This window comes from Schistocerca nitens, chromosome 2 (genome assembly GCF_023898315.1).
Source record: "Schistocerca nitens isolate TAMUIC-IGC-003100 chromosome 2, iqSchNite1.1, whole genome shotgun sequence".
NCBI lineage: Eukaryota > Metazoa > Arthropoda > Insecta > Orthoptera > Acrididae > Schistocerca > Schistocerca nitens.
The window spans coordinates 1,067,454,004-1,067,463,484 of NC_064615.1; the positions used below are offsets into that span (position 1 = coordinate 1,067,454,004).

Below are 9,481 nucleotides of genomic sequence, written 5' to 3' on the forward strand. Positions count from 1 at the left end.
TTCTGGTTGTTTACTTTGAATCAACAATAGTCCAAGGAGAAGAAATAAAATTTTAACATTTGTCGATGACACTGAAATTCCGTCAAAGAAGGCAAAGGCCTAGGAAAATCACTTGAACGAAATGGCTATTATCTTGAACAAGAAGTTGAACATTAACAAAATAAAACAAGAGTATTGTAAACTAAGGGAATTGCATTACCAAATGAGACACTAAAAGTAGTAGATGAGTTGTCTGAGAAAGAGAAATTTGTGAACATCGTATATAAATATAAGTATTAGAAAGTGTTTTTTTAAGGGTATTTATCTGGGGTGTAACCTATTCACGGAAGTGAATGTTGACAATAAACAGTACAGACAAGAAGTTGTTGTGCTGCAGAAGAATACTAACGATTAGGTTAGGTAGATCGGACAATTAATGAACAGGTAGTGAATCGAATTGGGGAGAAATTTACTTCAGAAATGCAAGGCGCCCACACTATAGTTTGTAGGGGTGATGGCTGGACCTGGAGGTATGGAGTACTTTTAATACTAATACTAATAATAATGGAGTACTTTTAATATCTTGAGAAACGAATCGCGAGGTGTGAGTAGTCATTAAAAAAGTTCCAGTTCTGACCCTGTAAATAACCTGCGTAATGCCGACTTTTAAATCATTTTCATGAAAGAAAAATGCCCTATAATTCTACAGGTTTTTTTTTCTTTCTCTGAGAACTAGGTGGAGGTGGTACAGTCCTCCTTGTCTCCTAGTATGGGCACCCTTGCTTGACTGTACGAAAGAGATAGTATGCTAAGACACATCCTGAGCGATCAAGGAATAGTTAGTTTGATAATGGAGATAATTGTTGGGGGTAAAAATTGTAGAGGCGAGACTAAGGCTTTACTACAGTAGTCAGGTCCAAGTGGACATACGTTGCAGTAATTATGTAGAGATGAAGAGGCTTGCACCAGATAGGCTAGTACAGAGCTGTATCAAACCAGGCTTTGGTCTAAGAGCATAAAACAAAAATTATGCCTATAGACCGATAAAAAGTACTTGATAGCTGACACTAAATGCATTGTAGGTGGCTTCCTCCAATCAGAGCGCTCAACGTCACGCCTGAACCGTTCACCGTTGCCAAACTACCACGACAATTAGTTCACTTCGAGTTTCTTGTCCGGGATTCTTTCTTGATGTGCTTCGATCCAGAATCCTGGGTCTGGCCCTTTCATTTCGTATTACATACTCACACACACACACACACAACGATACTAAAGAAATACACATGTTTCATACATTTCACTGACCAAACACTACATTGCGTGAAGCCGAATTTTTGAAGGCTGTCAATTAACTGTTACGACTGGGACACCTGCGTTACAAATACAGCACCATTTTCTAGGTAGTACCATAGAGTAGTGGTTAGCGTATAAACCTTAAATGTAGGTCAAGGTCTCCGGTCTTGTCAAATACAGCTATTTTTTTATTTTTGTAACTCGAATCAAAAGACTTCGATTATCATTTTAATAAATTAATTGACTCAAATGTATTTTTTTATTTCTAATACTTTGCCACGTTATTTTAGCATTGTATTGATTTTTATTTGCTCCTTCTTTTCTTCCTATCGTTCTTTTTTCGTTTGGAACCTGCTTGTGTTTCCAGGGCTGCTCATTGGTTGGTGACGCTGCATCCCGTGTAGCCACTGTGAGGATTATTTCAGGTAACCAGTGACAGCAAGGAATTACAGTTTACCTTCACCGTTAAAACTGAAATTTTCCCGCGGAAGATGGCCACGCAAATAAAAATATTATGAAATTTTTCTGTTCTGAGTTCGCTCGTAGACGTTAGCCGTACACGCCGTGAACAAAGCGATCGTGATTCTAGTTCTGCTGCAGATTGTTGATCGCCGTTTCCTCGGAAACATTGCCCATCACGAGGTTGTGATTTTTGCTAAGGACACGAGTTTAAATTTAGGGCTACAAAACCTGTCGTTTGCCGCAGTTCAGTCGTTGGTTACCTAAAATCAGCTAGAGGGTGTACCAGTCACAGTAAAAGTATATTTATTCGTCACACGACCGGTTTCGGGCTTGTGTCCATCCTCAGGTGTTTATACATTCACGTACATGTTTATCTTGCTGGATATCACTTTTTAAATACAAATAAATTTATTTGCTGGTGACTATACAGATACTAGTGGAACAATTATAAGTGGCAAAGCAGCATTTGTCGAAAATATATCTGTACTTACATAAAGATGAAGCGTCCTTAATATAATCATGCTGTGGTGACAGCTTTTCCACTCAGTTGCACCTATAACAAATGTCTGGTAATAACAGCGGATTGGCGCAAACTTCCCCCTGTCTTAATTTTCAATCGGGAAACAAGCCCCAAAATCCCTGAAAACGAAGAACTTTTTCCCCGATGACATTGTTCGAAATCCATGCTTAACTGGCTCCGAAACATTTGGGAACTCCGTCCTAGTGCTAGTGGTACTTCCAAACAACCATCAATTTGTCTTGATGCATTCCGTGGTCATCGCACGGACGACGTAAAAAAGAAGATCCACAGCCTAGCCAGTGACCTTGTTTTTATTCGTGGCAACAGTGCAAACCAAACCATGAAGTGACACCGACAGGAAAAATGAAGCGTGCTGCACCCCACATTACTGCACACTGGGTTTCGCCTGCGTGGAAGAGCGTCGAAGCACCAACGATTGTAAAATCGTTCAAGAAATGTTGTGTTTCAAATACTCTGGATGGCAGTGAAGTGGTGTGCTTTGGAACAGCACCATGGATGGCGGGGAAAAAGGGGAAAGAGTTTCTGATGTAGACTCTCCGATGATACCAGTAATGATAACATTAGTGAATAATGTAATTTACAGTATGTTTCAGTGCATGACATGTAGATAATCAAGTTAGGCGTTCTGTTTAATAATGGCTATGTCACTTATCAATGGGTCACTTAAAATTGTTGTTTTGGTAGTTCATGTCTACATCTATTGTTGTGTAAAATAAATTTAGCCTACCAGAGATGTAACAACAAACCCCCTTTATTCACTAATTCCTGTATCCGCAGTACATAATGACACTTCATCTACTCGTATGTTACGTTCTTGTTAACATACAATCTTTGTTCGGAACCACGAAGGGCACAAAAGCTGGGACTCTAAAAAAGCCGCAGGTCATTCTCATATCACACCGAAAGTTGATTAGTGACACAGTTTCTCCTATACTTTTTATGATGGTATTTAATCACCATATCAAATAACAGTAAAAGAGATTGGCTTAATTTTAGATGAGCGTTTAAACTGGGAAGAACAAATTGTCATTGCATGTAGAAAATCTCTCACTTAACACGTTATTAATGCAGTATTAATTAGACTGAAATACTATGTATCCATTAATAAATAATTATTTTATTTATTTGTTTGATTATTTATTTCCTTAGTTGCCTATCTAAGGATCAGGATAAGTTTACAGCCATTATGACAATTATTCTCACTTTTTATTTTTTTTGTTGAAGGCTGCTGTTTTCATTAATGGATTGTGTCTAAGATGGCACGCATCTGACTATTTGACAACAGTTTTTCGTTTCTTGTCTCGGAACGTCCCAAACAGCATTTCAGCTATTCTGAAGATGTCCCAGCTTTACGAGACCTCCTGTGATATACCCCTTTCCTCTAGATCTTTTTAACACTCTTGTGCCACGGTATTCTTGTTTTCAGTTTAGAGTAAAATATGTTTATACACTTGTAAACATTAAGTCTTCTTGCGTGGTTATAAAATCGAAAACTGTATTTGCACAAAATTTCTGTAACTTTTCCGTTTTAGAATATATTTCTTGTTTTCTTTTACGTGGATACCTTTTTTTCTAATTTTAACCTCGTATGTTGAGTAAGATTTTTCTCTCATTTTTATCTATATACTGCTGATAAACAACTGTCAGATGATATAAGACAGATGTCCAGGTTTTATGACAGCGTTATAAAGATGATTTCTGGTAGTTATCGAAAAGTACTTACTTATAAAAGTTTAGTGCGATTTGGAATGCTATTTCCATTTTTCTGTCACTTTCAAGTTTCTTTTTCTGCCCACTGACTGAAATCGATTCGGACAGTTATTTGTATTTAGGTAGGTTGTGTTTTCCCTGATATTGGACATAACTTTGGTTTTTTTTCCAAAAGTCAGTTTGTTCTATTACTTCCTTCAGTATATTAATTTGTTATGTTGCTGTTTCAAAATCGTGTGTCATTGTGGCTATATCATCTCCAAAAGCTTAACGTCTACTTCACAGCATTCTTCCTAGACCAAATTTTGAAAGGTTTACGAAAAAAGTCAAATTTCAGAACCACGAAGAGCTGCTGATAAATATTTATTAACAACAGGTTTCGATCATCTTCAGATTGATAACAGTATTTACAATATCTATATGACAACGTTATTTCTGTGGTGTCAAATAATATAAAAAATCTTGGATCACTAGTAAAATGCATTGTACAGTCAACATTAAAGCGCACTGATATAGTTTCTTATTCTGAAGTACCATCCTTCGGCGTGGAGTAAACTCTACATGCTGGGTTCAGAAGAGGCAGCAATGACAGTAGAAGATAGTGTTTGAGAGACTGACTGAATAATTGAAGAAATGACGCAGAAAACCGAAAATTAAGAATGATACATTGGCCGGAGCACGCACGAAATCCTCACAGAATGTGAGCCCTTGCGCGGTTTTCACCTTTCCGCAATAAACACTGCGTTTCGTTTGTGAACAGTAGATAAAGACGGTTGTTCTCTAAAGTTTAATGTGACTGTGCTGTGTGGCGAAATAAGCGCTGTATCATTTGAGAGATACAAAGGCTTGCGAATGTGTCGGGACTTACCCAGTTCACTGCTACTAGCGCCTGTGCGTAACACACAAGCATTGCGCCATAATTTAAGAATGGAATTAAAAATTCAAGTTGCTCTTCCACACCTTGTCAAGATATGCTTCAGTATATTAATGTTTGAATTGTGAAATCACAGAGTGATCAGATGAATATCTTTCCCTAAATACATCGTTTTAAGAAAAAAAGTAAGTGTCGCTAAATAATAAAGCTATAAAGCCAAAAATCGGTCAGAATGTGCAAATGTATGTCAAAATTAAGATTTACAAGTTTCAACTTGATCGAAATAAAATTTTAGTCAGAATCCACGTTTTTACGAAAAATAAGTGGCGCTAAATAATAAAGCTAGAAAGCCCAAAATTTTTATGAAGCCCCAGTTCGATATAAAAGCATTACGTATGTGACCCCATTGAGCTACCTCTAATAGTTTTCGAGTAATTTACTGAAAGCTAAATTTGGAACAAAAACGTACTTATTTGTAGTAGATTAAGAATCATTTATACAAATGATAGCAAGCTTTGATTACAGCTCCTAATGAAACCCATTAAATAATAGAGCTGTAACAAGTTTCAAGACCTTGATGTAAGTAACAACCAATACAACGTTTCTTAAAGTTGTAGTTCAGAGGTCATGCTCTACTGTCAGCTCCATTCTAAAAATTCTAGAGGGCGAAGTTTGAATGCAGTCGAGCTGAAACTTTTATTGTGATTAAAGCATACTGAACTCCATTCATACAAAAATTGCGTAGCTTCTAAATTAATACACAACAGCGTTATAAAGTATGATGTGGCCGAAAAAGCGGCCATTCAGATGCTGCTACTTGGGGACAGAGCGGATGAAGGCAGGTGTTTCCGTTGGCCGTCCGCTGCGCCCATATATAAATAAGGCGTGAGATCTGACTACATTGCACTTCGCACCCAGTTACCGTAAGGTCTGCGTCAGTCAAACGCCGGCTTATACGCGCTGTCTCGGGTGACGTCACGACCTGGCCACTACTAAGCGCACATTTTCAGTAATAGTAGAAAGTGAACTCGCGATGACTGCATACCGTCCTGGATCGTTTAGATTTCTGAAAAGACTTCACTTCGCACTCAACTACCATTCCGTCCGCGTCTGACAAACGCAAGCTTAAGTCACAGCCAACCTGCAACTAAGTGCATGTGTTCGGTACAAATGAGGAAGCGAACTCGCGAGGACTGTACACCGTCCTGGATCGCTTAGATTTCGCGGAAGTAACTGTTTGTGTGACGCTCGTAATGTTAAGAAAACCACGTGGCAAGTGGTGACATTATTTTCCACTTTCGTTGCGAGCAATTGTCTGTATCAGAATTCAGGGCGAAAGACCATTTAATGCGAACTTACAGTAGAGGTCGCTTCTGAACTGCTCGTTTATGACAGAGATATCATATTTTATTATTATTATTATTATTATTATTATTTTATTATTATTATTATTATCAGAAATATTACTGTGTTGTGCGTGCGGAAGTTGATCAAATGTTTCCAGAATTAAATTTTCACTCTGCAGCGGAGTGTGCGCTGGTATGAAACTTCCTGGCAGATTAAAACTGTGTGCCGGACCGAGACTCGAACTCGGGATCTTTGCGTTTCGCGGCCAAGTGCTCTACCAACTGAGCTATCCAAGCAGAAGGTAGGAGATGAGGTACTGGCGGAATTAAGGCTGTGATGACGGGTTGTGAGTCGTCCTTGGGTAGATCAGTTGCTAGAGCACTTGCCCACGAAAGATAAAGGTCCCGAGTTCGAGTCTCGGTCCGGCACACAGTTTTAATCTGCCAGGAAGTTTCTTGATCAAATATATCTATTAATTAAAACTAAAAATCTTCATTTATAATCATAGTTCCAGATCCCGATGAGTAAATAGAGAACAGAAATATTTCTTTCGGTTGACAGGACAATAACGTGGACTTGCAAGCTGGAAACTATGGTCAGTATGTTCTCCATCCCTCTCTGGCTGACCACATAAATAGTTTTCAGGCTCTCGCAAAAGACGGCGAACAATATTTCCAACACAATTCTCTACTTCATATTATAAACCCGCCGCCCCACACGCGACAGTCTTGTAACCGATGTGGTGGGCAGGGGAGGACAACTGCTGCCTCCTTCCCCCCTCCCCCCAACACGCCATCTTAGCATATTGATTTCGCGTCTTGCTCAGCCTAACAGACCGACATATTAATTCAGTAGCAATTTGAAGACAGTCAGAATAAGTAATACATATTTACTGCTGCTATGCGTAGCCATAGTTATTTGTGTGAAATCTCAAAAATGTTTTTCATCATTCACAGCGAAACAAATATGAGTTTCCCCCACCTTGTCCTAATACCTGCTCGGACGCGCATGAATCTTAGTGTGTCAGACAGACTGAATTTATGGATTATGCAAACTCGGAGAGAGGGTCTACATGATCGGTTTCATAATGAATAATCTTCAGTTAACAGACTTACTTTCGTGAACTTACATATAGCCTTAATGAAATGTCATGCACTGTTCTGTCTGGTCAATTTTCCGCCATCTGAGTATACTCATTGGTCTGTCTAGCAGTACTACGGTTAGAATCATAGTTTCATTCCTGGGATAATTTTGTTTTTAAAACAGCAAATTCTTCACTCTAACTGCAATATTGATTGTTTATAATTTTACAACTTAAACACGAAATTTATTCGCAATATCACGGCTTACAACTGAATTGAAATAAGATATAAAAGACAACCTGACACAAGTCGTGAAACGCGAAGTTAGTCAGAAGTAACGAAAAAGTCGCGATATGAGTTGCAAATGGTTTACATGTGTTAATTACCATTTTTACACAGTTTCGATTTTTGCAGTCAACTATGCTTACGTAATCGATTACATAAATGTAAAATAATTCGACGAGGATGGGATTCGAACCCACGCGTGCAGAGCACATTGGATTAGCAGTCCAACGCCTTAACCACTCGGCCACCTCGTCACATACCGAAATGCGACATCAAGCAGCTATAAGGTCTGAGCCGGTCCTTCATCCTTAATATTTGTGTTTTTTTCGTATTTTTCTTATGTTTTAGTTTTATAACAGCATCACATGATGTTAATAACACAAAGTCAGATCTGATGCCTTGCTCAGGAGCATAAAATTTCATTCAGTGAAGACAGTGAGTGACGTTTTTACACAATGGGGCCTTGATAATCATTAAAAATCGTTGAATAAGTTCAGCTAGTACAGTTCCTCGACGAATAAAAGGCAAAAAAACGACACTTGTCTGTGTGTCTTCAAAGAAAATAAAACTGCACTATGTTCATCCAACGCTTTCAGCACTGACGAAAAGCAGAATTTCGCAAGCATACCGTTACAAATATTTTAGTACTGAATTACGCAATATACGAATTACAACAGCATGTGATACATCGTAATAAGGTAGGTCTATGTATATGAATAGATCTTATTCTGGAGGAAAATTTATTTATTTAAGTTTTTTATATGAATTCATTGAAGGGATGGTGCTTGCACGCGTCATTCTTACACACAACAGTATTGCAATATTTATGCGCTTTCTTTTTAAATACTGTAAGTGTATTTTCAAATATTAATGGATCTTATTTGTAGTACTCCATCAGGCTTTAGTTCAGTTGCTACTATGTTTCTGATAATGTTGTTCAAAATCTAAGCAATATATTAACGTTAATGAGGAGCTAGTGTTTGACAGAATACAAACCGTTTCCTGCCAAACGATTTGGTTTTCAAATATTAAACATGCTTCCTTTCTCCTTAAGCTCAGTAAAGTGACAGTAACATAAAATTTTCTTAGTAAAAATTACTTTAATTCTCTCTACGCATTGTACGAATTTTCTATCCGGATTATCTTTATATAATCAACTCTTCTTACCTTTATATTATACGTATAACCTAATCGTCTCGAGTCCATATTCGAGTTACTCTGTTATACTCCAGGATAACACTTCATTATATTTTTTTACTGCTGTCAGAGAAGTATAAAGGTGCGGTTTTTTACGGCAGTGTGTAGACGCGGTAGTGTTCCTGTTAACAATGCTGCAGCGTGAATGCAATATACAACAGTATTGTGATATGGGTGGGCAGTATCGCTGCCGTAGTAGGCTCTTGCACATTGTTGCCGACGTATTTTCGAGGTATTGTCTTTTCGTTATATCGGGCTTTATCTGTCATAGAACACCAAATTATAAGAAGTGCAAATCCCGTGTTGAGACAGAAACAGAGACAGAGACAGTAGTGCTCCTAGTGGCCTGGCAATGAATTTCGAATATAGTGAAATATGCCTCGAAAATCCGTATTCTTGATTTATAAAATACGAGTATTAGATGATAATAATTTTTATTTGTATTGTATGGGTGACTATCATTGTCTGATGGTAAAGAGTATAGTTGGAAACGTTTTGTGACCATACAAAGTAATATATCCAAGGAATCTTAATCAAAAAGTATGATTAATTCTAGCAACTGGGGTTCAGTCACGTAAATTTTGTAAATGACGTCGTCGCTGTTTCAGTGCAAAACCATTTATTTGTAAAACCCGGTATTGCAGTTTTGACCGTGTGGCCATTATTAGAAGAAATCATTATGCTGTATCACTTGTCAAAACCTGAAAATCA

At 37.9% G+C, this 9,481-nt stretch overlaps 1 non-coding gene across 1 annotated transcript; it reads right to left on the bottom strand.

The window, feature by feature from the left end:
• Nucleotides 1-7,745: 7,745 nt before the first annotated feature.
• Nucleotides 7,746-7,827, bottom strand: Trnas-gcu (transfer RNA serine (anticodon GCU)). The gene has a single exon. It is a non-coding gene; the product is annotated as a tRNA-Ser (tRNA).
• Between the last annotated feature and the right edge of the window lie 1,654 nt (nt 7,828-9,481).